This window comes from Callorhinchus milii, unplaced genomic scaffold, assembly GCF_018977255.1.
Source record: "Callorhinchus milii isolate IMCB2004 unplaced genomic scaffold, IMCB_Cmil_1.0 Scaffold2, whole genome shotgun sequence".
NCBI classification, from domain to species: domain Eukaryota; kingdom Metazoa; phylum Chordata; class Chondrichthyes; order Chimaeriformes; family Callorhinchidae; genus Callorhinchus; species Callorhinchus milii.
This window is the reverse complement of record NW_024704743.1, coordinates 4,064,096-4,092,031: the sequence shown is the minus strand read 5'-3', so window position 1 is coordinate 4,092,031 and position 27,936 is coordinate 4,064,096. Positions and strand designations below refer to the sequence as shown.

The 27,936-nt window shown below is 45.7% G+C and overlaps 1 protein-coding gene and 1 non-coding gene across 2 annotated transcripts in view; one reads left to right on the top strand and one right to left on the bottom strand.

The window, feature by feature from the left end:
- The window catches only part of adarb2 (adenosine deaminase RNA specific B2 (inactive)), a 171,512-nt gene that overhangs the window by 122,706 nt on the left and 20,870 nt on the right, over window positions 1–27,936 (bottom strand). The window lies entirely within an intron of this gene.
- Window positions 19,742–19,815, top strand: trnaa-ggc. Its single transcript has one exon. It is a non-coding gene; the product is annotated as a tRNA-Ala (tRNA).

Sequence of the window (27,936 nt, the reverse complement as noted above, 5' to 3'; positions counted from 1 at the left end):
ATTATATCTCAGGATACAACGTATAGTTTGGGACCCGACATGTCAAGCGACTGCTAAGATGGTGGAAGGCGAAAAAGACCTTCCGCCTAGCAAATTCTTCGCGCTTAAATCCACCCACCTCCGTAAGGCCTCCACTGAGAAGTCTCCTTTTAAGACTCAAGAGCCCTTGCTTGTCTAATTGTTGCTTACAGCAGACTCTCTTGTCCAGACAAGCCGCTGCATTATTTGTTCTCTCCTAATTTGGGTCCTGTAGCTTAGTGGTTAGAGCACTCGCCTCGCAAGCGAGAGGACCTGGGTTCGATTCCCGGGCAGGGCGAAATGTTGGCCAAGCTTCACTACTCCACACTCCTCTGTTTACCTGGCAGTGAGTAGGAACCTGTTGTTAGTCGATTGGTGGATCGTTTTCCAGAGGTAGTAATAATTCCTTGAAAAAAATAATAATTTGTTCACTTAATCCACGACTGTTCGTGGGGACGCTGCTGTGCCCAATCGGATGCTGCGTTTTGCCCACAAAACATAGTCAATTCACTTTACAGTATATCCTGTGAAGGGCTTTGCGACATCTCGAAGACATGGGAAGGCTCTATATCAAATGCAAGGATTAGTATTATTATTAACTGTAGGGCTAACATGCTGTCTTTTTTTATTTAAAAAAATACTGCTTGTTCAGGTCTGTGAATCTGCCGCTGACTTGCTCTGTAGCTGAACAAGAAGGCAATGCTTTTAAAACCCCACAATGAAACCCTTGATGGAGTTAAGAGAGACGGGATGAATTCCTCGTGACATCTCACGGTAGTTTGCAGTGATCTGAGAAGCTACCCCATGTAAAGGACCCTACAAATGTTGTTGGTGTCGGTGCTGTTATGCGCAGAGTGCATTTTCTTTGTCCTTGCCACCTCGACAAGCAGAAAACCTCTGCTCCGATTTTCATTACGAGCAGACAACGTTCCTGATTGTACAAGGGGTGTCCGTTGGATTAGGGGGGAACGAGCAAGTCAGGACCTGGGAAATTCTCGAGTGGCATTTCGTTGTGTTAAACGACGCTAGACGTAGGTGACACTATTGTGTCAGCAACATGCTGTGCGCTGAGTGAAACGATCAGCTTAAACCACTGCCGCGAAAACCCACTGGAAAATACTCTGCGCCCAGAGAGCAAATTTGATTTGCTCCAAAGTGACTGAGCGGCTAATTTTGGAACTAAACCCGAGTGCGATTCCTGTTTGGCTCTGGGCGCCTTTGCGTTCTGTCCGACATGCGTACAGCGAACATTCCCGTGTGTTCTTTGTCGGAACGGGGGAACAGAGACGACATACAGCCTGCCCTTGAATTGACTGAATGTCCTACATTTTGTCGGGGGTGGGGGGGGAAAGGCACACACAAGCGTTTATCATTCAGTCAGAGCTAAATTACTTTTTTGCCACAAAAATTTGCCTGTATCAACCGAGTTTGTTCAGGGAGAATTAGACGTGGATTAACAACTGTTCATCTAACATTTGAATGATATCTTTTATGATAATGTATTCGTAATTGTCTGTTGACTGAACGTTTCCCTGGCACACATAAGGAGACTGTATTTTTACTGCTTGTAAAACGTTAATACTGTCTTTATAGTTTTATTCTTCCCCCCACCCCCGCGCCGCACGCTGATCTCTATGAGAGAATTAGCGCATCTTTGTTGACACACAATACAGGTAAGACAATAAAAGGATTTGATTGTAAAACATTGGACTTAAACCAGCGCATTTTGTATCACCCACTAAATTGTGGAGTCCTGTAGCTCAGTGGTTAGAGTGCTCGCCTCGCAAGCGAGAGACCTGGGTTCGATTCCCGGGCAGGACGAAACGTTGGGTAAGTTTCTTACTCCGCACGCCTCTGTTTATCGAGCAGTAAGTAGGAACCCGGTTGTTAGTCGATTGGCGGATCGCTTTTCCGGGGGTAATAATTCCTTCAAAACAAAATAATAATAATAAATTGGTCACTTCAATCCACTGTTTGCGGGGACGCTGCTGTGCGCAATTGGCTGCCGCGTTTCGCCCACAAAATATACAGTCAATTTACTTTACAGTATATGCTGTGAAGCGCTTTGAGACGTCTCGAAGATGTGATAATTACTATTATTATTAAATTGCCAGTAGGTCTGGGCAAATTCCTAGCTCTGTGGGGGTGACTGGTTTAGTTTGTCTTCGGCTGCTGTGGCTGTGACATAGAAACAAACACTAAAGTTACAGTAACAAAGCTACTCAGGCTACGGGAAAGATTAATCACTGGAATATTAACCTTATAGAACTACAATAGACACTTAAAGTGCAATTTGAATCCACACAGGACTGGGACGTGGGCTTGAATCCAGCCACGATTGATGGGATCAACGTTTTCTCTGCCTGCCCGCTGACTGGAAGGGTTCAATGTGAAATGAGTTGGGATCAGTTTCAATTCACTGTCTATTGGGCTTGGGATCAGAGTCCAAACCTACCTTCACCTTGGTACTAAATTGATAATCTCGTTCAGAGGAGCTACAGGCTGGCTGGTACGTGAGTAACGGAATGGGGGTCGGGGAGGTGAGGGGTTGGAGGCACATTGTTAGAAGGTAGAGTAAAGGGAATTTAGCTTTAAAAATAATAATAATCCTTGCGTTTGATACAGCGCCTTATCACGTCTTCAAGACATCTCAAAGCGCTTCACAGAATATACTGTAAAGTGAATCGACTGTATATTTTGAGGGCGAAACGTGGCAGCCAATTGCGCACGGCAGCGTCCCACAAACAGTCGTGGATTGAGTGACCAATTTATTATTATTATTTTTTTTGAAGGAATTATTACCGCCAGAAAAGCAATCTGCCAATCGACTAACAACCAGGTTCCTACTTACTGTGAGGTAAACAGAGGCGTGTGGAGTAAGGAAACTTGCCCAAGGTTTTGCCCTGCCTGGGAATGAACCCAAGACTCTCACTTGCGAGGCGAGTGCTCTAACCACTGAGCTACAAGACTCCACAGGCTTTGCATGTACATGACATAGGAGAACATACCGCTGACTTAGGGTAACCCATAACAAAAAGGATCCATCTCCTACCGTGAATGACTATCTCTTTCCCCCATTTGCTGGGGATTTGACTCTACTATCCACAAAATGGATTCAAGTCTCTAATTGGGACTTTTTGGTTTGCGAATACAGTGGAATTAGAATTGATCGTTCATCTTATTGGTGTGTGAGACATCGCTGACATAGGTTAGTTGCTGCCTTTCAGGTTAGCTACACTCCCCTCCCACCTCTCTCTCCCCAGCCGCCCGCTCTGTTCTGGCTCCCACTTCACTTTAGGTGCCAGCCTGATTCAGTTGGTAGCATCCTCACCTCTGAGTTAGAAGGTTGTGCGTTTAAACTCCACGTTGGGACTTGGAACTCAGGATGTAAGCACTCCAATGCAATGCTGGGGGGGTGGGGGTGAAGGAGAGCTGCAGTGTTGGAGATGCCATCCTTCAGATGAGGGGGTAAAACAAAGTCCGATGGGCCTGTTTAGGTGGATTGTTACATATCCCATGCCACCATTCGAAAGGGAAGAAAGTTTCTCCCAATGTCCTGGCTAACAATCCCCCAAGTAAAATTGGTCATCCACTTTATTGCTGATTTGGGGACATTGCTGTGCAAAAATCTGCTGCGTTGTTCACCTACAAAACACACAGTCAAAACACTTTACAGTCAATCACATGAAGCGCTTTGAGATGTCTCGACTACGTGATAAGCTGCTATATTAAATGCAAGGACATTTAACCATGTAAAAAGAGCTGTATAAGTGCCTTTGCCTCCACAACAAGTCTCTGAACTTCAAAGTCATTTGTGTGACGTGCTACACCAAATACGTCACTGGTAAAACTCTATACCAAATATCTCACTGTGCTAAGGCACTGTACCAGATGTCCCACTGTGATAAGGTGCTACGTATCAAATGCCTCACTGTGATAAGACACTATATAACAACGATTAACATTTGTATAGTACCCTTCACGCAGGGTAGCATCTTGGCGTTACAGATAAAGGCTCCATAACAAATATCAAGTGTTATTAAATATCATTTATTTCTCCAACCAAATGGTTTGGAACAGCACATGCTTTCAGACTCCTCTAAGCTCCTTACTTACCCAACGAAGGGGTCTGAGTCTAAGAGAACGTGCAGAAACACCCTGAAACCTGAAAATATCTCCCATCTCATTTTATTGCGCCAGGAGCTCATAAAAATACAACCTTACCATCTTGTTGAAAGGGCACCTCGGCTGACCTTTGAACATGTAAGCATGAAATTGAAAAGAAAGAGCCTTTTTGTTCAGATCCATTCAAACACTTTACATAAGTGACAGGGACGAGCCAGGGTTCCCTTCCGCTGAACCATACTTCACGCTACAGAAGTTTAACAGAATACCATCTATTGCTCTTAACTGGCTGCCTTCCTGCTTGCTAAAGACTTCAGCGTGACATTGACCTCTGATGATTCATGGGCCCTGCTTCCTTTTCATTCTCCGCTATACTTAAGATTGCAGTTCGGAGAGCAGACTAACCTGAGACACAGAACAGGCACAGCTGCTGCTTGCCTGGGAAGAGCCAAACTACAATTACAGCCTAAACAGGTTTTTTTTTTAGAACAAAAAGAACCCAAGAATCAAATCATTATTGATGGCCTTTTGGTTTCTGCTTGAATGACCTGCAGAGTTAATAAACACAAGTTAGCGTATTGCTTAAAAAGAAAACGACAGAGGAGTCTCGAGGTGATGCGATGGTCGGGGTCCTTAAAATCCCAACCTGCCTTAACGCCAGTTTCGCTACTCCTCGTGCGTTGTCGGCCAGTTTCCTCCCCGCCAGCCAGTTGGCTCCACCGCTTTTTACACAAAGGCCAATTTCTGGGTCACCGAAGTCATCACAGTCGCTTGCCGTGCCCCGTATATACGTGCAACCCAGGAAGTGACGCGATCCAGAAAGGGGCCATTTTTAGTGGGGAGGGGGGGGTGCGGGAAGGAAAAATAGCTGACTTCCTCTCACTCTGGTCAGTGTTGATGCGACTTCCTGTCGTGTCACGGTGAATCCGACAAAAACGTGTTCTAACGGGGCTACTCTGGCATTGCGTTACGAAGAGAGACTTGAGAAAGTTAGGGCTTTTATTTTCGACTACAGTTGAGAAGGTGGTTATGAAGGTTAAATCGATGGCGGTTACCATCCTCAATTTCTCCCGCTTCTTTTTTTATATATATCTCTCTATATCCTGTTCTTCTTCAGCTGGGTAGACCGACCGTTGACACCGAGTACTTGAAACAACGCCCTCTGCACTGAAGTGCTTTCTCCGCAAACCCCAGTCAGCGTTCGGAACAAAGGAGCGGAGAAGAAAATAACCAGGTGCGCTCGCTCTTGAAAGAGGTAAGCGTTCGGGTTGCGCTTAACCTTTCACGACACGCTGGGGTCTCTGAGCCACCAACCCCACCCCCTACAGCACGACAAAGCCGTGAGCAGGAAAAAACCAGCATCTCGCTAATGGCAGGCATTGGTGAGGTGATACGTTTAGCATTCACTTTAGCGTGGGTAGGAGGCTTTGAATTTCTGTTCTTGACACCGGCAAAGATATAAGTCTAAGTGCATTCAGGTACAACAGGCACAATCAGTGTCTGTCAGAAACCCTCAGCAGTTACTATTGCCCACACCCCCCCCACCGCCCCCCACCGCCATATCTATCACATCTACTTCAGGTTACACTTTGCACTGAATCCTGTGAAGCACTTTTGAGACGTCCTCCCGACATGAACGGCGCAAGTAAGAATTATTCTGTGAAAGCATCCGCAGGGAGAGTTCACCGAAACAAAACGGTCTGTCAGGGGGACATTTATATCGGTGCAAAACCCGATTCGAAAGCAAGACTATGGGCATCTTATTCTCAGTGCAGAGCCCGATGTGAAAGCACCTTCTGTGCACCTTAAGTGTTATAAATTGCGATCATAATAAGCATCTTTGAAAGCACAGGGATCTTTCTCTCTGTCATTCATCAATGCATCCTCAATCACGCGACCAACAGCATATACACACAGCGTATAGAGCACAATAATAACTTTATTATTCTTATTCTTATACAGACATTTACGTTTAAAGGTAAATGAATGCATCTCTTAAGACCCTATTCATTTCCAGAGTGTGACGGTTTTTTGCAGCTGATCGGTGCATTAAATGGTCATCTGTAAGCCAAGTCAATATAAAAATAATCATAATGCTTGAATGTTGTATAGCGCCTTATCGTGTCGTTGAAACGTCTCAAAGTGTTTCACGGGATTTTACTGTGTATTTGTAGGCAAACACGGCAGCCAATTTGCTGGTAGCAATGTCCCACAAATAGCCATGAAGTGAATGAACAAATTTTATCCGTCTTCTCGAGTAGTGTCATGGAATCTTTAATGTTTAACCGAACCAGCAGATAGGACCTTAATTTAATGTCTCACCTGAAGGGTGACACCTCCAACAATGCAACGCATCCCCCAGGACTGCATTGAAGTAATCAACGTAGACATAAAATGGTTTTATGTCTACGCTGTTTGTGGGACGTTGTCGCAGGATGTTGACTGTTGTGTTAGCCTACGGTGCCATGGAATTATTAACGTTCAGTATGGTTCAGTGGGAGGGAATCCTGGCTAGTCCCTGTGTGGGACATTGTTTGTGGACATTGTTGTAGGACACTGACTGTTGTGTTAGCCTATGGTGTTATGGAATCTTTAATGTTGACCTGAACAGGGAGACTGGCTTTAATTTCTCACCTGAAGGAAGGCCACTCCAACAGAGGAGTGCTCCATAGGCTATATGAGTTCAAATTCCCGAAGTGGGGCTTTGAAACCCGCAACCTTGCTTAACACCCAGTGGTTGGTGCGTAAAAAAATAACACAAGGCAACTAACCGAGCCAGACCGACGCGAGCAAGAGGCAAAAGGTTGGCAAGAACGAGAAGGGAATGCGACTTAAAAGAAAGAAAAAGGAAGGAAGGAAGGAAAATAAGTAAATAAGTAAGTAAACCGGTGGATTGCGAGTCTCTGATCAGTAGCGGGAAATAAAGATTGAATTTTGAGATACGAGCTGTTAACGAGCTGCTAAAGAGCTCGTCGCCAAGTATGCAAACAGTACGAAGCCTTCGCTTACGCAGTCCTTTGCAAATTCCTATTAAGTACGGAAGACAACGACACAAAAAAGAGTTCCACTCGACACCCTGATAACGCAGAAGGCACAGATGGGAGATTGACAATTTTTCATCGCTTGTTCCATATCACAGAATTCAGCACATCTGGTGTTCGGTAGAAAGCATCTTTGCACTAATTTGTTTGTCAGTGTATATTAAAACCGCTATCTGTCATCTTGTCATGTTTTTGTTGTCCTAAGATGTATGAAGACACGGCTAGTCACCAGCTTCAGCTGTTGGCCTCTTGAGACCCAGTTGTGGAGAGAGCCCACCTGTTCCGATCCTCGGCGCCTTCTGGACGCGGGGTGTGTGGGGTGGGGGGGGGGGGGGGGGGGCAGATGCTGATGGTTGAAAGATGAGTCAGCCTTGTCAATGCGCCTCACAGAAACCCGGCTACTCCACAACCCCGAACCCCCCTCCGCCACCCACTTTTTTTTTTAACGGCTGCTGTTTCCTTCAGGGCGTCCATCAATAATGCAAACCGACACAATCGCTACCACATTGGCGCATCATTTATTCATGCGCTACTAAACGTCGGGCTACATTTTTGCAGGCAATGGATGTTTAATGTGATGGGAGCTGCCATTTTATCCTTAAACGCAGCTAAGCGCAGGGAAGCTCGCTGTGAAACGGAAGGAAGACGCAGCATGTTTATCGCACGCGTTCATGTGAGTTTTGGCAGAAAACGATGGTTTTTGCTTCAGTTATATTTAACCTGTGTTAGTTTTCTTCTTTCTCAAGGGAACCCCCCCCCCACCCACAGTTCTCGAAAGTTAAGTTCTCTTTTACGTGAAGGGTGAAGCCAGGCTGAAATCTATTTTCGTTGCCCAAAGGTGGCAAGGAAGGGTGGTTAAGCACCCCGGTTAATTTAAAAAAAACACAGCTCCTTCATCCGAACCGATCTGGTGATCGCCCACAAGGTTTCGCTCCGCACTCAGAAGGTTTTGACACGCAATTTGTTGTTGTTAACATGTCTCCCCCGTTATCCTTTCTTCACCAATCGGACTTTGCCGATTTTGTTGGTAAAGATTGGATAACATAATGTAAAGATTTAGAAATCCAAGAGACCCGCTATTTCCCAACGGTTTCACCTTCATTTGGTCGAAACGTCATTTTAAGGCCATTGGTGTTGAACGTCGAGTGGTGAAGAATTTTTAGAAAAAAATCCTCAATGACGTCTTACATTTTAAGGCAGTGGTCGTAAGGCTGAGACCCTGAGTGATTTGGGGCTACGGTTGCTAGATATTGAGTTAACATAATATTATTAATACAGCTGGATATTACATATTACATTACATAGAATATACAGCATAGAAACAGACCATTCGGCCCAACTGGTCTATGCTGGCGTTCTTGCTCCACATGAGCCTCCTCCTGGCTTTCCTCAACTAAGCCTATCAGCATAACCTTCTATTCCCTCACCTCCGTAACATCACCCGACTCCGCCACTACCTCACCCCTCAGGCGCTGAAACTCTTGTTCATGGCTTCATCACCTCCAGGCTCGACTATGCAAACGCTCTGCTTGTCGGCCTTCCCAACTCCTCCCTCCACAGACTGCTGATCATCCCGAACTCTGCAGCCGTGTCCTCTCCCGCACCAAACTCCGTGACCCCATCTCCCCCATTCTTGCCCGACTTTGTTGGCTCCCTATCCTTCAGAGGTTCCAGTTCAAGATCCTGGTCTTCACCTACAAAGCTCTCCATGGCCTCGCCCCACCCTACCTCTGCGACCTCCAAACCCCCTACCAACTCACCCGTTCCCTCCGCTCAGCCGGCTCCGGCCTGTTCCATGTCCCCCGACCCACCCGCCCCACCATTGGCGGGAGAGCCTTCAGCCACTCTGCCCCAAACCTCTGGAATTCCATCCCCCAATCACTCCGCCTCGCTCCCTCCTTAACCTCCTTCAAGTCCCGTCTCAAGACCCTCCTCTTCGACCATGCCATCGGCCACCCTCCCTTCCCTTCTCCCCCCAACCTCAGCTCGGGTCTGAAATGTTGCACACTGTCCAGCACCTTGGGACGTCCTACCGACGTGAAAGGCGCTATACAAATGTAATCTGGTTGCTGTTGTTGTTGTATTCCTTTCTCCCTCATGTATTTATCTAACTCCCCTTTAAATGCATCTATGCTATCATAATCCCTACTGCTGGGGACTGCTACTGCTTACTGCTAAGTAACAGATAAGCACAACTGATTGAGAAGAGCATCAATTCACTGCTGAGTTACTGTCACCAATGCAAGATCTATCCCAAGAAGATACCAGATGGTGGTCTTATTGCAATATCATCAGAAAAACAGCTTCTGGCAAATTCAAACTTCTGCTTTTAATGGCAGTGTTTGTGGTTTACCTGCAAATCTGGAGATGATTTAAACCATCCTACAAGAGGCGTTATCTTCATGATGGGTGATTTATAAAACCTTTTGCATTCATGTATTTGAGAGAGGAGACAATATTTTTGCTGTCAGATGGGTGTTCTGACACACGTGCAAACCCAACAAGTATTTAAAAGTATCCAAATCAGACAAAGCTCTGTATATGTGTGTCACTTATGTGTGGATATGTCCCTATGTTTGGAATGAAATGTGCCCGATCTCCCTGCCCGGCGTGTCGAGTTTACCTAGTGCCTTATCATGTCTTCAAAACGCCTCAAAGCACTTCACAGAATATACTGTGAAGTGAATTGACTGTATATTTTGTGGGTGAAACTTGGCAGCCAATTATGCACAGCAGCGTCCCACAAATAAATGTGGATTGAGTGACCAAATCATCTTTTTAAGGGATTATTACCCCTGAAAAAGCGATCCACCAATCGACTAACAACCGGGTTAATTACTTAATGCTAGGTGAACAGAGGCGTATGGGCTAAGGAAACTCGCCTGACCTTCCGCCCTGCCGAGAATCGAACCCGGGTCCTCTCGCCCGCGAGGCGAGTGCTCTAACCACATTCCACATTAATTTCACTGTTCCATTTCAAGCAGCGTTTACTTACCAGCTCGTTGCCTTAATGTGTGAAATTACTGCCATGCGCAGCAGTGAGTTTTACATTTCAAATGTAACTCATCGAGATTAAAAAAAAAAGAAGGAGCAATGCTGGGAGGAGAACGTGCAGCTCTTTGGATCGTTCAGTAATATTAGTCACGCCTGGGAATGCCTGATATCAGCGCAGTCCACCACGATACAGATATTTGTTGACAGTCTGAGAAGTCTAGTCTTCATGTAAAAACTTTAATATGAAGATTGCACTTTTGAAACTGTCAAAAATATCTGCCAATATCTTTTGATGCATCCCAAATAGCTTTCTCTCTGAGCAGCAGTATCAGAGACGGATTGACTTTAGTGCCATCACAAAGTCTCAACGTTGTGTACAGTGAAGAGACTGTGCCTTGCAATCTTTCGGTGTGCAATCCTCACACATGATCAAACCTAAAGTGTTAAAACTCTGATTCTATCCAATATTGCTTCCCTCTGCAACAGTAGCCTGAAGGCATTATTCTTGGCTGGCACCATCCTCTGTGACCAACACTAGAAACAAGAAGATCAATTTGCTCTCGGAGTAGTGAGTTTGAGCTTCCGACAAAGATCAGGTGAGGTTGTGCTTATAAAGTCATTTTAAAAAAAAAGGTTCCAAGCTCCGTTTGCCCAGAAATAGTCCGAGACCGGGGTTGGTGTGGTCCAAGTCTACTTACCAACTGGAATTTCTATTAAATGTCTGTTGTTTTTGTCTCCGCTATAATAAGAATAATAACACTGATAAACCTTGCGTTCGATTCAGTGCCTTTCATATCGGGAGAACGACTCAAAGCACTTCACGGGATACACTCTAAAGTGTAATCACTGGGTACTTTGCACACAAACACGGCAGCCGATTTTCACACAGGAAGGTCCCACCAAAAGCCATGAAGTGAGTAACCAATTTTATCTGGGAGATTGTTGGCTAGGACACCAGGAGAAACCCTCTTCTCTTTTCAAGCAGTGCCATAATTTCTTCAAGGTCCAACTGAACAGGCAGACGGGACCTTGGTTTGACGTCTCATCCATTTTTACCCGGGTGCCATGGTCACCACCCTCTGATCCTCTGCACCTGGTCACCAGCCATCTCTGCCTGTGGTGCAGTTCCTAAAGCACTGGTTGCCCCCTGAACTCCTGCCCAAGTGGCCAATGTTAATGTGTCAATGAGCCTTGGCAATGGGTATCGGCAGGTCACTCAATTGTAGAGAATGTCTTGTGACTTAGTGGTTAGAGCCCTCACCTCGTAAGCGGGAGGACCCGGGTTCGATTCCCAGGCGTGATGAAACCATGGGCAAGTTCCCTTACTCCACACGCCTCTGTTTGCCTAGCAGTAAGTAGGAACCCGGTTCTTAGTCGATTGGTGGATCACTTTCCGGGAGTAATAATCCCTTGAAAAAAAATATTTGGATACTGCTGTGTGCAATTGGCTGCTGTGTTTCGTCCACAAAATACGCAGTGAATTCACTTTCCATATATTCTGTAAAGAGCTTTGCGATGTCTCAATGATGGGATAAGGCCCTATATCAAATGCAAAGATTATTATTATTATTATTATTATTATTATTATTATTATTATTATTATTATTATTACCAGTAGAGGGCACTGAAGAGGGACTGGGACTAATAAACACAGCAGATTTTTTAACCTTCCTATCTCTGGGAAGGCTGGGGCAAATTTAACCTTGCCATGAAGCCCCACAGGGAGCAAACTCTGCTCAGACCGGGGGTTTGAACAAGTGAGCTCCTGATCTGTAAGCTGTAGCTCTGTCTGTTGCACTCTCAAGGCTTCCCCACACGTTGCGAATATTCCAATATTCACAAAACCGGAGGCTGCAATTAGCTAACCCTTATATGAACATTGCAAAGTAGACCTTTTTTGTTTTAATAAGTGAGATAAATCGCTACTTTGCTTCTCCTTTCATCATATTTCTTTGTTATTTCAGAGAGACAGCTGACGTCAGGTCCACTCAATCCAGCCATCAGTTGGGCCTCTGTTGTTCGTGCGCTCTAGTAGCCATATTCTAGAAGTACTGTGGGATGGATTTGTGAAGGGTGGGGGCAGATAGGCTGAAGGTCCACTGCTGATGGTAGGGCGGGCTGGGGGTGGGGGACCTGGAGTCCTGCTGAGCGGAAGGAGTCGACAGGTCGATATGGAGTTAGCAGGATGCAGAGGTAGGGAGGGGTCCAAGGTTAGAGCCCTGAGGAACGCCGCACGAGACAGTGCGGGGGCTAGAGGAGAAACCGTTTATGGAGATGAAGTAGGGGTGGTGCGAGAGGTAGGATGTGAACCAGTCAAGGACAGAACCATAAAGGTTGAGGTGAGAGGAGAGGCAGTGGAGGAGGATAGAGTGGTCAACGGTATCAAAGGAAGCAGAGAGATCAAGGATGGCGAGGAGCAGAGGGAGCCCTGGTCGCAGATGGACAGAATGCCATTTGTCACTTTGACCAGGGCTGTTTCTGTGCTGTGGGCGGCACGGATTATAATTCTTATATCCAATTATAAGTCTTGCAACTACTACCACTACTTTTGCTCCTGTAATAGTTTCTCCTCCGGCCTTCACATGGTAACCTGTGATGTATCGCAGGTTAGACATACCTCTATTCTCAGCTCCTCCCTTTTCTCCTCTACATGCTCCCTCTTGGTCACGTCATTCCAGAGACACGGGACGTCAGGACTTCCACATGTATGTGAATGACAATCAAACCTACTTCTCCATTTCTACTCTCGATTCCAGGCAGCGTTTTGAGAGAACGTCTCAAGGCACTTCACAGGATATACCATTAAGTGCAGCGACTGTGTATTTTGTAGGAGAATGCAGCAGCCAACTTGCTTACAGCAACGTTCCACAAACAGCCGTGAAGTGAAATGATTCATTTTATACGACGGTTGGCCGGGCCACAAGGAGAAACTCCCTTCTCTTTTCAAATGGTGGCGTGGGATCTTTAACCTTCCACCCAAACAGGCAGCCAAGACCTCGGTTGAACATTTTATCTAAAGGACGGGACATTAATCCAGTTCCTCGAAGGAGTTAACCAAAGAGCAAGAATTAATTACACAACACTGGACCCATTTCTGTCCGTTCCTGATCCGGGCGTCTCACCCATATTCCAAGCTTCTCTGCACAACACTTATAATTAATTCTCGCATGTCAGCTTAAAATAAACATTTGAGACCGAAATTTGTATGAGGGTAAAGTGCTTTTTTATTAACTGTAAAATTACCTCAGCTCATCAATATTTCTGCCAACGAAAATGTTCTGCTTTCTTGAATAATCTGTCTCCAATTTAACAAGTTCTTACATTCCAAAGTACATACACCCTCTCTAAATGGCACTGTTACACAAATGTGTGTTGACATTCTCTAAGCATTAAACTTAGGAGCTTTGCCAATATTTACTCATTACCGACTGTGTGCAGTGCTGAAATGTTGCTGCAGAACATCTCGCATAACATTAAACTAAAAGGTTTTTAATGTGCAAAGCCTGAAAGAGTCATAAATAGAAAGTAAAAAAGTAAAATCCACTTAATGCACAATAGTAATCAGGGAGCCCTGAGGGAGAAGTGAGCAAAATGCCACTTTACAATCTACAAGCCCCTTTTTTTTTCTCGACAATACATTTAATTTTCCTCAAAGTGGCTCAGTCACTGTGGTAACGGGCACGTTGTTGTTTCTTCGAGGCAATGTTCCACAAACAGCCGTGAAGCCAAATGATTCCCTTTATTCGGGGGGTTGTTGACGGGGACAAACTCCTTTCACTTTTCAAGCGGTGCCTTGGGATCTTTAACCCTCCACCGAAAACAGGCGCGATATTCCCTCAAGGGAAAGCGACCCTTGACTTTCTTCGCTGTAAGACGCGTTGTTTTCACTGAAGTACATTGGGACATCCTCCTGATGCGCGTGGAGCTGTACCAGAGGGAAGGATTTCTACCATTATTATCTTCATTGCAAAGTCCTGTAGCGTATTGATTAATGTCCCGTCCTTGATTCCCGGGCAGGGCAAAACCTTAGGCAAGTTTCCTTACTCCCCACGCCTCTGTTTACCTTGGAGTGAGTAGGAACCTGGTTCAACCTGATTGAACTTAAGCGTTCTGGGATGCTACCCTGTGTGAAGGGAGCCATAGAATTGCAAGTTGTTGTCGTCGTTGTTGTTACTCGATTGGCGGGTTGCTTTCCGGGGGTAATAATCTCTTCAAAAAAAAAAAACTGGTCGCTCAATCCACGTCTGTTTGTGGGGGACGTTGCTGTGCGCAATTGGCTGCCGCGTTTCGCCCACAAAAACATACAGTCAATTCACTTTACAGTGTATTCTATGAAGCGCTTTGAGACGTACTAACGACACGGTAAGGAGCTATATCGAACGTAAGGATTATTATATTACATTCATAACCCTCGGCCGCTTGGAGCAAAAAGCAGGGAGGAAAATAGAACAGATGACGGGAGCAATTTGAGGTACTGCAGAAAATCCTTCCAGTCAGGGTTGTGATCAGCTCACGAAAAAGGTAGCTGCTGTTATTATCTATCCTATCATGTTCCTTCATAACCCACCTCCACATCCCAGCCACAGTGAAAAGAAAGCCTCAACTTCTCGAGTTTCTTCAAATTTAAACTCCCCATTTATGGTAACGGTCTACAATAATAATAATAATAATAATATTTTGCTTTATCACATCGTCAAAACGTCGCAAAGCACTTCACAGAATTTACCGCAACGCGTGCTCGGAGGTGAACTGCAGCAGCTAATTTGTGTCAGAAGTGTCCCGCAAGCAGTACGTGAATTAAATAACCATTTGGGTTTTCTTCTCTGGGGGAATTGTTGTGGCCAGAACACAAGTGAACGAGCTCTCCGGACGGTGCTTTAAATAGCAAGCTCTGCCGCTGTAGCTGGCGGAACTCCAGCTGTGACCCAACGCACACTCTGGAGTGTCCCAAGCTGTGCTTCTGGCCAACCTGCGCCTACAACACTCTGGAACAACATAATGGCGGGGTCTGTCTCTCCAGGGAGAGAGAGAGAGAGAGAGAGTGCACATTCCATCCCAGACGCAGGGAAATTTCCGGGTTGCACGTATATGTGAATCAGTCGGGTTCGGATACTTTTACCTACGGCGATGGGTTCCCGCGTGTGACCTCTTCCCAACAACAACGACGACGACAACAACAAATTACGTCGGTGTAGCAGCTTTCACGTGGGGAGGACTTATCCTTACTGTTTATTTGTTGCCCTTCAATCATCCCTCAACGAAGCCACCGACCCCTTTACACACGTCGACTGTAATCTTCGCCAGAAGTATTTTATGTGACACTTGATCAAATGCTTTGACGAGAATCCATTGATATATAAAAAAAGAACCACACCAACTGCATTTCCTTTGTCCTCACTGCCATTTCGTCCAGGAAGATCTCACAGAGGTCGTTCGAGAACGATTCACCAGTTTTAGGGCTCCGTGCTGACTGGACGCGATCAGCTTTGTGATTCTCCCAAGCGGTCCTGCAACTTCCATCCCACATTACAAACCTTCGCAGTTTACCGAAACTGAAGTGAAACTGACAGCCGCGTATTGTCGCTCGCCATCAATAGCACATTACTCAGTTGCGCTCTGGGTTTTTATTCCCTTTGCACACCTGCAATTCAGAAGTGCGTTCCGCTAATATTGTACCGCGTTTAATTGACTTCGGCTGTTGCTTGCAGTCTTTCCCCGTGAGTAGGTATTAGCCAGATAGGCAACACTGTCCCAGATACGGGACACAGGGCAGATTGGACTTTGTAAATATTTACCAACTCTGCTCTGTTAGCTGGGGACGAGCAAAATTCAATTAGATTGCCAAAGCGTCTTAACCTTTTCTCCATTGCACCTTGAAATGAAAAGCTGTCAGTTCAGGTTGCATCAAGGCTGAAGTAAGTTGCTTCATTGAAAGAGAGAAATTCCTCAGGAGCTGTTTTTTCAACCATTTGTGTGCCTTTTACTTCTGCAAATCTTTTACGCTCGTGGGGTATTTTCAGGGTGATAAGGCGTGTGTCAGCCTGGCTCAGTGGGTAGCTCTCTCGCCTCTGACTTTATGGGTCAGAAGGGTGTGCGAGCTCACCACTGTGCTATGTGGGAATGCTGAGGTGTAGTGGTTAGAGCGTTCGCCTCACGAACGAGAGAACTCAGGTTCGATTCCCAGGCAGGGTGAAACCTTAGGCAAGTTTCCTTACTCGCCACGCCTCTGTTTACCAGCAGTAAGTAGGAACCCGATTGTTAGTCGACTGGTGGATCCCTTTCCGGGGCTAATAAATTCTTCCATAAAAAAATTAATGACCCGATCCGCGACTGTTTGTGTGCAATTGGCTGCTGCGTTTCGCCCCCAAAGTAACAATCACAATAAATAGCGTATATGTGTGTTTGTATGCATGAGGGTGCACATATATGTGTGGGTATCAGTGTGTGTATGAATGTGTGCGTGTCTCTTTAATACATACCTATCAATTGGGATGTTTAAAAGGGAGTTGGATATGTAATTGCGAAGTGGGGTATCGCTTCTAAGGATGCTGTAAAGAACAGTGAACATTCCACGTGTACCAGAGGGAAACAGCCAAAACATAATAGCAGAAAAGGTTCAAATCTAATAGCATCCAGCGTAGCACAAGATCATTCTCTGTTTCGAGAGAGTAACACTTAAATAGAGCTTCAGGATGCGTTGAACGCACCATCAATTGGATTGACAAAGCACGTCTGATGGGAGGGCAAGGCAACACAATGGTGCAAATGAAAGTACTTTTCTTTATGGTTTTTTAAGTTGCTTTTTTGCCTGATTGACACATTCTTTATCATATTATTGGGTTAATGCTTGTGGCAAATGAATGGGGTGTTCATTACTGAAGTGGCTAAGGAAAAGGGTGTGATTAGCAGCCATTCACTGAAAGCCGAGTGCAATTATTGATCATTCATTCCGATACCCACTTGTAACGTGAAGCTCCTGGGAACCAATTCACAGGAGAAACCCGACAACAGTTCACCACAAGCCAAAACAGAAGCTACGTTCAAAATACTGGGGTCAATTTTGAGGTATTTCCTAGCAGGATTTCTAAATGAAGAAAACAGAGGGTGGAGTCCTTTTGTTAGGTGGAAGTGCAATGTTGGCCCAAAGGAAATTTCGCCCACAAAATATAGAGTCGATTCACTTTATAAGCTATCCTGTGAAGCGCTTTGAGACGTCTCGAAGACGTGATAAGGCGCTATATCAAATGCTTATTATTATTATTATTATTATTATTACGCTGCCAGGACTCTATTCTGAAAATACATTGACTTGGGGCTTTGATCCCTTTGGTCGGTGTCGGGGACTTTGGGATTTCTTAAAATAAGTCTCCCTTAGGAAATATGGGGAGCGGTTAACCTGGCTCAGTTGGTAGTGTTTTTGTATTTAACTCAAAAGGTTGTGCATTCAAGCCTTCGAACCCACAGACGCTCCCTTACAGTGTTGGGGGCACGTTACATTGTTAGAGATGTGCCGTCCTACAGATGAGATATTATCAACAACAGCAACAAGTTGCATTTATGTAGCTCCCTTCACACGGGGCAGTGTCCCGGAGCGCTTAAACTGAAGTACCGTCTTCCTGTAGATGCTGCGGCACTGTTCGAAGAAGAGAAGGGGCTTTTCCCCCAATGTGCTGGCCAATATTTACCCCGGGTAAAAATCGGTCACTCACTTCATGACCACTCGTGGGATGTTGCTGAATGTTAATTGGCTGCTGCGTTAGCCTGGACAGTCACTACAGTTGCAGGAACTTTTTTTTCTGAGCTTCTGCTTCTGAGACGTTCGACTTCAAGACTTTTAATAACGTCGAGGCCTTTTTACGCTCCCGGAAACCCATCAGCGGGCTTAAGAGAATCCGAATCATTCCACCCTCCGTTTTCTTCGTTTAGAAATCCTGCTTGGAAATCCCGCAAAATTTCCCCGCGGGCTGGAAATTTCCCCGTGTCCGCAACGGAATGCGTCGTGTCTCCTGGAGGAGACGCGGCCTGCTTACGGAATGTATTAGGCGCAGGTCGGCAAAAATGGTTGACAACAATGATCCTTACCTGGTTTATAATAATCGCGGGGAATATAATGATGATCTTTCGTGTCAGGAGGAGCCCTTCGCGGGATACACTGCCGTGCAGTGATTATGTGCTGTGAAGCTCTTTGAGTTTCCGACCTCACCGACGTAAAATACCATTTGCGAAGCCGAAGAGACAGGTTTAGACGCTTCCTTAACCACCAGTTTGGACGAAAAATAAACTTGCCGCACAGAAGGGGTCCAATTGTGTCCGAGTCACTGCCACCTGCTTGTTTTAAACACTTGTTATTTTTGTTAACCGTTTTTTTGGAACATTCTTCCCCTGAATGATTTTTTCCCCCCAATCGATTAACTGCCCGAGTTGCTACCTGCGCAAAAGGACGCGATTAAAATGCAAGTTGTTGTTGCGGCTGCTTCTCGAGTGAGCGCAAATAGAGTCTCCGCAACATCCAACGGGTACGTCAGATAGTAAACCCCCTGCCAGTGGCTGTGTTGTTGAAGCAAAAGGCATCAATGTATTTAAGAGGAAGCTGGATACATACATGCGTGAGGGAGAAGGGTTTAGGGTGAGGGGAATAGGAAGGGTGAGCGGTCATGTGGAGTTTAAACACTGGCGAGGACTAGTTGGACCACATGGTCTGGTCTGTTTCAAAGCGGTGTGTCTACGTGTACAGCTGCCAATCCAGTAACATAATGAAACCTTCCCCATCTCCAAGAATAATAATAACTTATCATTATTATTATCCCCGAGATGAGTGGGGAAGCACTGTAAAGGTGTCTTAATCCAGATGAGACATTAAACCGAAACCCTTTAACCAGTTTCTTGAAACCTGCGCTTAATGTGGTTCCATCACAGAGGCTTGAAATGTCCTTTTCATTGATGCGTTTTGAACGCAGCTTAGAAATGAACAGAATAATATAACATGAAAAAGAGGAACCCGCCACTTTATTAAAATAAATTGTTTTTAATCCAAAATACACTCCCTCTTAAGTATGTTGAACAAAATATACCATGAATTACTCATAAGGCAATTGAAAGCTGAAACCAATCCTGGTTTTATGCTTATATGTTGATAAGGTACTTGTGGTTTGCTTGTGGCTTATTAGGTCACTTACCAGGAGGATGAAAGGATTAAGAGCAGAGGTTTATTACAGACCCCCTGGGCAGGATAAGGATGACTGCACCATGTTATACGATAATACGTAATAATAATAATCCTTGAATTTGATATAGCGCCTTATCACGTCTTCAAGACGTCTCAAAGCGCTTCACAGATAAGAAAGGCAGGTAAAGACAATAACGCTGTAATAATTCCAACCTTCTCAACACACTTAGGGAATAAATACTTCTTGAGCAGTAGCCCCCATCCCCCAGCAGATGAACTTCAGGATCCCGGTCCTCACTTTTAAGTGTCTCCATGACCTTGCCGCACCCTATTACTGTGACCTCATGGCCCGCTCAGCTTGCTTCATGTCTTTCCGCCCGATTCAACTCACTATCGGAGTCCTGTAGCTCAGGGGTTAGAGCCCTCGCCTGGCAAGCGAGAGGACCTGGGTTCGATTCCCGGGCAGGGCGAAATGTTGGGCAAGTTTCCTTACTCCACACGCCTCTGGTTACCCAGCAGTAAATAGGAACCCGGTTGCTAGTCGATCGGCGGATCGCTGTTCCAGGTGTAATAATTCCTTCAAAAAATAGTAATAATTTGGTCGCTTCAATCCACGACTGTTTGTGAGACGCTGCTGTGCGCAACTGACTGCCGCGTATCACCCAGAAAATATACAGTCAATTCACTTTACAATATAGTCTGTGAAGCGGTTTGTGACGTCTCGAAAACGTGATAAGATGTTATATCAAATGTAAGGATTATTATTATTATTATTATTAGCAATGGGCAAGCTTTCAGACATTCTGTTTCCAAGTGTGAGAGTTGTGGTTAAATGGCTTCTTCTTACCTCTCTAATATGTAAGCGCTCTACGGAGTTACCCTACCTGATGGACGCTGTAAATGTAAGATGATGTTGTTGTCTTAAAACTTGGATTAAGTTTGTGCTCTCACAAGATGGTGTGAGAGGTTGGGATGAACATAGGAACATAAGACCATAGGAACAGGAGTAGGCCATTCAGCCCTGCGAGCCTGTTCCGCCATTTAATTAGATCTGTGCCTCAACTAATCCTGTCAATTCCAAAAGGATGAAGAAAGCCTTGCAGCTCATTTAATCAGGTGCTTTCAGGACATCCACCCCGCAGTCCTCTCATTATAGCAACACACTGCTTTCTTAAATAAATTAAATAAATAAATCTAGAGTCCCATCCTCAACCGTCCTCGTTCAACCACCTCAGGACTCACAGTCAATGCTGATGCTCCGATATGGAGTTGAGAGAATACAGGTTGTTGGAGGTGCTGTCTTTCGGATGAGATGTTAAACTAAGGTCCCGTCTGGCGGGTTAAAGATCCCACTGCACTATTCGAATAGAGAAGGCAGTTTCTCCCAGTGTCCCTGGCCAACAATCCACTTCATGGCTTTGTGTGGAACATTGCTGTGTGGAAAACTGGTTCAACTACCAATATACAATCAATACACTCCTGTGTAGAGCTAAACTCTCGTGAAGCGCTTTGATTTGTCTTTGATGATGTGATACAATAGAATACAAAACTAGATTTGTACAGCGCCTTTCACGTCGGGAGGACGTCCCAAGGCTCTGGACAGTCAGGGATTTGGACCCGGGTTGGTGGGGGTCGAGATCAGGGAGGGTGGGATGGCAGGGAGAGCAGGAGGGTGGCTGATGGCTCGGTCGAAGAGGAGGATTTTATGACATGTCTTGAGGGAGGGGGAGAGGCGAAGGGAATGTGGGATGGAGTTCCAAAGGGTCGGGGCAGAATCGTTGAAGGCCTGACTGTCGATGGTGGGCAGGCTGGGTGGGGGAACGTGGAGCAGACCGGAGCCTGCTGAGCAGAGGGAGCACAGGTTGATATGGGTTCAGCAGGTTACAGAGGTTGGGAAGGGCAAAGCCATAGAGAACCTTGAATGCGAGGACGAGGATTTTGAACTCTATCCTCTGGGCGATGGAGAACCAGTGGAGCCGGGTTAGGGTGGGGGTGATGGGATCTCGGAGCCTGGTGCGGGGGAGAGAGGACACGAGCTGCAGAGTTCTGGATGTTCTGCACCTTGCGGAGGGAAGAGTTGGGAAGGCCGACAAGGCAGGGAGTTGACGTAGTCGAGCCCAGATGTGATACGGCGCTATATCAGGTGCAAGGATTATTATTTTCCGTTCCAATCATTAATTATTCTCCGTGTAATGACATACATAATAATCCCTCCAAAACCCCAAACAATAATAAATTGGTCATTTTCAATCTACCACTGTTTGGGGGACATTGCTGTGCGCAATTGGCTGCCGCGTTCGCCCACAAATATACAGTCAATTCACTTTACAGTGTGTTCTGTGAAGCGCTTTGGGACGTCCTCCCGACGTGAAAAGCGCTATATCAAATGCAAGGATTATTATTATTATTATTATACTTCCTGGTGTCTGTCCTGCCATTACGTTTTACCGTCCTGTGAACTTGGTTGCCTCATCATTCTCTCCTGCTCATCGATTATTGTGAACCTGGCCTGAACTGAATGAAAAGTCCCCTGCTTTTATTCAGGTTGAGCTAACGAAATGGTTTACATTTCCTGCCTTTCTTTTTGTGTTGGTCTTTCGATCTCCGGTTTCTAAATCATCTCGAGTGCGCGCAGGAAATCCCTGGCTGTCTGGTTTCAGATTTTAAGGCTCGACTTGTAATTGAAGAGTGGTTCTGAAGAACATTGGAGATTGAAGCTTTAATCAAGGAACATGGCAGGGATAGAGGGGAAGACTTGCCATTTCGCAGGTACTTCTGTCACTCGAGGGTTTCTTAATTAAGGCTCGTATTATAAGCCTGAAATTAAAGGCATGAAATTGCAGACCGCACAAAATGACGGGGAAAGACACATTTTAGTATTTGGCTATAGGCTCCCAGGAAAATTATCTTTAAATTTGCCTCTATTGCCGTTCGCTCAAATCCTAGTAAATTACGTTTCTAAAAAGGCATTAGCCTAATATGAGCGCTTTTCAGAAGATATAATACATACTAATAATAATCCTTGCATTCGATCGAGCTCCTTATCACGCCATTGATATGTCTCAGCGTTTCGCAGCATTTTACTGCAAAGTGCAGTGACTGTCTACTCACAGGTGACCACGGCAGACAACTGGCGATGCGCCACAAACACCAATTAGGTGAGGGACCGATTCTACCCGACTTGACCAGCGAAAAAGGGCCACTCAGGGTGACTTAAAGACATTTTTTTTTTGAATCATGTTTAGTCGCTAAGCACGAGAAGGTCATTCCCTCCGTTGGGTTCCGATCGATACCAGTTTAAAAAACACGTCAGTTGATCAACTTGTGTGAACTTGTCTTTGATGCTATTTCCAGCAGGTTGGCGAGATAACAAGCGAGTGAGTTTTACGTGGAGAGAAGCTGCGAGTTATTATCTGCTGCACATCCTCCCTCGAGGCGTGAGAAGGTCTGGGCAGGTCAACATTGCTCGATTCAGGGAGCTGCGATCATCAGTCGCTGCCACGTGCTAGTCTATGTGTCTAAGTGTATAAATAAATAATAGTAATTTGGTCGCTGTGCTCAATTGGCTGCCGCGTTTCGCCCGCAAAATATACAGTCACTACACTTTACAGGATATCCCGTGAAGGGCTTTGAGACGTCTCGAAGACGTGATAAGGCGCTGTATCAAATGCGAGGATTATTATTGTTGTTATTTCTATTATTATTATTATTATTATGGGCAGTTGTCGAAATGGAAGGAAATAAACTGCAGTTCAGTGGGACAGGGACTCCTTGAAAAAAATCATTGGGCAAAGCAATAAAGATCCACAAGTTGTTTGTTGTTACTGCTCACATCTCTTCAAACCTGACCAGCTTTTATCTACATCGAGCTTTTGTGGAATATTAAACCTTCTCATTTCGCCTTGAGCCTCATTTGGCCTTCAGCCACTATGCCCCGAGGCTCCGGAACTCCCTTCCTCACTCCCTTCGCCTCGCCCCCTCTCTTCCCACCTTCAGGTCTCGGCTAAAGACCTTTCTTTTCGACCGCGCCCTTGGTCACCTTCCCCTCCCCCCTCCCCCCCCACCCCCGGCTCGCAAGCTGTTGTTGTTGTCGTACTCTCAAGCTGTTCGCGAGAGGCAAACAGCCACACAGCGGCGCGTACTGGTGAGTTCACGACGGGACAGAAATCTGGCGTCGACAAGGCCTGCGGAGCTGGCAATTCACTCCGCAAAACAAAATCTGGGACAGCTTTTAAAAATGATAACATTATAATTGGAATGTTGCCTCCAGCTGTAGAGATGGAGAAACCGTGCAACACACTCTCCCTCAATCCCTCCGCCTTGCCCCCCCCCCCCCCCCACCAACCCGCGGCTCGGAGTCAGGCTCCGCCACTGTTAATCGCTCTGAGACGCTCCCGCTGTGTGGAGGGAGTTGTATAAGTGCAAGTTGTTGTCGTCGACGTTGCTGCTGTTGTTGCTGTTCTTGTTGTGACTTTTAAAAGAGAGCGGGGCCAGTATTTGAAAATGAAATATATTCTTTTTTAAACAGTAATATGAAAAAAGTAATATGTTTTTAGACGGTTTAGTGACGAACGCAAACCCATCACTGTGCTTAAGAGAATCCACACCAGACAACTGAGCGTTCCATGTATTACACCGAATTACCATAGACCGTACAAAACCGAAACAAGCCATTTGGCCCAATTAGTCCGTGCCACTATTTTATACTCTACACAAGCTTCCACCCCTCCTGATGTCCTCTCACATAATAATAATAATAATAATAATAATAATAATAATAATAATCCTTGGATTTGACACAGCGCCTTATCATGCGTTCGAGACTTCTCAAAGCGCTTCACAGGATATACTGTTAAGTGAACCGACTGTATATTTTGTGGGCGAAACGCGGCAGCCAATTGCGCGCAGCAGCGTCCCCCACAAACAGTGACCAAATTAATTATTATTATTTTCTTGAAGGAATTATTACCCCCGGAGAAGCGATCCGCCAATCGACTAACAACCTAGCGAGGTAAACAGAGGTGTGTGGAGTAAGGAAACATGCCCAACATTTCGCCCCGCCCAGGGACCCCAGTCTCTTTGCTTGCGAGGCGAGTGCTCTAACCACTGAGCTGCAAGTCATATCCTTCTCCCTCATGCGTGGTATCCTATTTGAAAGCGATATATGAATGAAAGTTGCTGTTATGCACGAGAACGTCCTCTTAAATGCTTTGATGTTTTCTGCATCAACCTTAGTGAGTTCCAATTCCTCTACGTTAAAAAAAGTCTTTCCCTGGTTCGGGACGAAACACAGAGAGCCGGGACTGGGTAGAAAGACATTCCTCTGTACGTGAAAAAATTCTTATGCTCCATTTGTACAGCTGGAGGCAACATTATAATTATAAGCGAGATCAGTAAATTTACCCACTAACAGAGAATCATTACCTAGTTTGGGGTTTATTAACAGGTAGGAATTGGCAGTCTATTTCTCTGCATTAAAGCAACCAGATTGTGTGACTAACAGACTTGGAGTATAATTAGATTTCTACCACCTACATCTTTCACTCAGCAGATGACTTGTACATCACTAATTGTCAATATTGTTGTCGAAGAATTAGTGAGGTCTGTTAACGAACCGGAAAACTATAAACTTGCTGGAGCACGGAACGGATTATTTACAAACATCGTGTATTGCGGAGCTGTGTCAGGTGGAAACCGAGGTTTCCAAGGTCTGAAATTCCACCCGGTCTCAGCCTGGAAGACCTTTTATGGCTTAAAATTTAAGAATAATTCAACAGCAAGTGCATATTGGGATGAGGAGATTGGAAGCTGACTTTTAAACAGTAACAAAACGGATGAAAAAGTCATCGCGCGTGATTATTAATGAGGACACGTTAAAGAAACTAGATACATGCGTAAGATAGAATAAAGTTGAGTGATATGGGAAAAGCACGGATATGGGACTCAGGAAAGGATCTAGGAGTGGCATTGTGTGAAGTATAAACACAGTTGGACTGGATGGGCCGAATAGTCTGTTTTTTGAGCTGTACCATGTATTAATCTACCATAAACCATCAGCCTGGCTCCGTTGGGGGCACTCTTGCCTCGAGTCAGAAGGTTGCGGGTTCAAGTCCCACATCGGGACTAGGAATGGCCATTGTCTGTGCTGATCCGCCCAGTGCAGTTCTTGGGGCTGTGTTATATTGTCGAAGGTGTTTTCCTTCAGCCGAGAGTTAAATCGGGTTTCCGTCTACCGGTTCAGATGCCACTATTTGAAAAGAGAAGGGGACTTTCTCCTGCTGTCTTGATAAAATCAGTCATTCGCCTACTGGTTGTTTGTGGTTTGTGGGTCGCTCCTGTGTGCAAATTTGGCTGCTGTGTTTCGCCCATGAAATACGCAGTGAATCCACTTTACAGTATATTCTGCAAAGCGCTTTGAGACGTCTCGATGACGCGATAAGGCACTGTATCAAATGCGAGGATTACTATTTTGTCACTAATCATTGTGATTACATGCTTTGCACTGCCAGTTGACAAATAAGATTTCTTTTTCTTTTTCAAGATTTCTTTTTCTTATGGGAGCTAAAGGAGATTGCTGCCTAGCGTGAACATCCTCTGTGGAAAGCCTCCAAACCCAAAACAGAGAGCACCTAGAATGGACGAAGAGGAGAAGACATTCCAGCAAGCATATACGTCGATTTTAATTTAAATTCAAATTGCAGCGTCGGATCTGGGAACCATATTTTCAAGAACATTGAGCACGTGTGAGAGCAGATATAAATCTTACTGTATTCCTGATCAGAGAGGTTCTTGCCATTACACACTGAGACTTTCTATCAGCTCCATAGCTGACCTGTGACATGGAAAGAGATGAATATCCCGCTACCATTTGGCTCTCCGAGTAATGTGGGGGATGATGAATCGCTTCAGTCAATGACAGCAAAATTGGTATCAACGGGTTCAAAGGCCATAACTTAGAGGAGCAAGACACGCGTGAGTGTGTGTGTATGTGTGCGTGTGTGTGCGGACGTCATCTGATAACATGGCTTTAGAAGCAGACATACCTCAAGCAGTGTATGAGTTAAGCATGTTAAGCGTGTCAACGATCCTCCAAATAAAATTGGGCATTCACTTTGTGGCTCTTTGTGGGACATTGCTGGACATACGCAGGCGCTAGCTACACTGTACAGTAAATTCCTGTGAGTCACTTTGGGGGACGTTCCTCCGATGCGAAAGGCGACATGAACTTCACTGACATCAAGAGGCACCGGAGACTAAAGCTACACACGACCTTTTACAGATGAACATGCAACAAGAACAGATTACATTTGTATCGCGCCTTTCACGTCAGGAGGATGTCCCAAGGCGCTGGACAGTCAGGGAACTGCACCCAAGCTGGTGGTTGAGATCAGGAGGGGTGGAGGGTGGGCACGGTCAAAGAGGAGCATCTCGAGATGAGTCTTGAGGGAGGCAAGGGAGTGGGCGAGGCGGAGGGACTGTGGAATGGCGTTCCATAGGATGGGGGCAGAGAGGCTGATGGCCCGATCGGTGAGGGTGGGCAAGGCGGGGGACGTGAAGCAGGCTGGAGCCTGGTAAGTGGAAGGAGCGGACAGGTTGGTAGAGGGTTAGGAGGTCACCGAAGTAGGGAGGAGCAAGGCCGTAGAGGGCTTTGAAGGTGAGTACCAGGATCTCGAACTGTATCCTCTGAGTGATGAAGAGCCAATTGAGCTGGGAGAGGATGGGGGTGATAGGGACCCAGAGCCTGGTGTGGGAGAGGACAAGGGTTGCAGAGTTCTGGATGACCTGCGGCCTGTGGAGGGAAGAGTTGGGGAGGTCAACAAGCAGGGAGTTTGTGTAGTTGAGCCTGGATGTGATGAATGTGTGGGTGAGGGTCTGCAGTGAGAGACAGTTGGCAGAGCCAGGAAATGTTGCGGAGGTGGGGAAAGGTCGTGGCACGGATGCGGGCGTTGAAGGACAGTTGAGGGTCGAACAGGACGCCGAGGTTCCCTATTGGCTCCGTGAGGTGTAAAGTTAGCTCTCAACCAGGAATTGACGTCCAACAGACAGTCTGTGAGAACATCAGGGGTCCTCTCTTCGAGGGTGGAGGCAGAGAGACAGAGTTAGGTGTCATCCGCGTACATGTGGAAGTTGACCCCATGTCTACGGAAAATGTCACCAAGAGGGAGCATGCAGGTTGCAGTGTAGCAAAGTGCCGCTACTCCTTGGATGATCTGATAATAACAATAAAAATAATAATCATAATGATCCCAAGACACTATTTGAAAAGAGTAGGAAGTTTTGCAATGCTGTTCCGTCCAACCATCCTCCAGATTAATTGGCTGCTCAACTCAACCCTTTCAGACATGAACGGCTGCTGAATTTGCCTCCAGAAACAGTAACTACACTTGACAGCAATTAGCTGTGAAGCAGTATGAGAAGTTTGAACGTGATAAGTTGCTATAACCTGTATGTTTCTTCAGTCTTTGTCACCGTGGCTCCATCCACCAGTGGCCACATCTGCCTGTCACATACCACCCACCTATCTGCCTACTGCCACGGTAACAAAATTAATGGTAGGTGCTGTTCATCTGCATTTTAGAAGCCTTTACAACG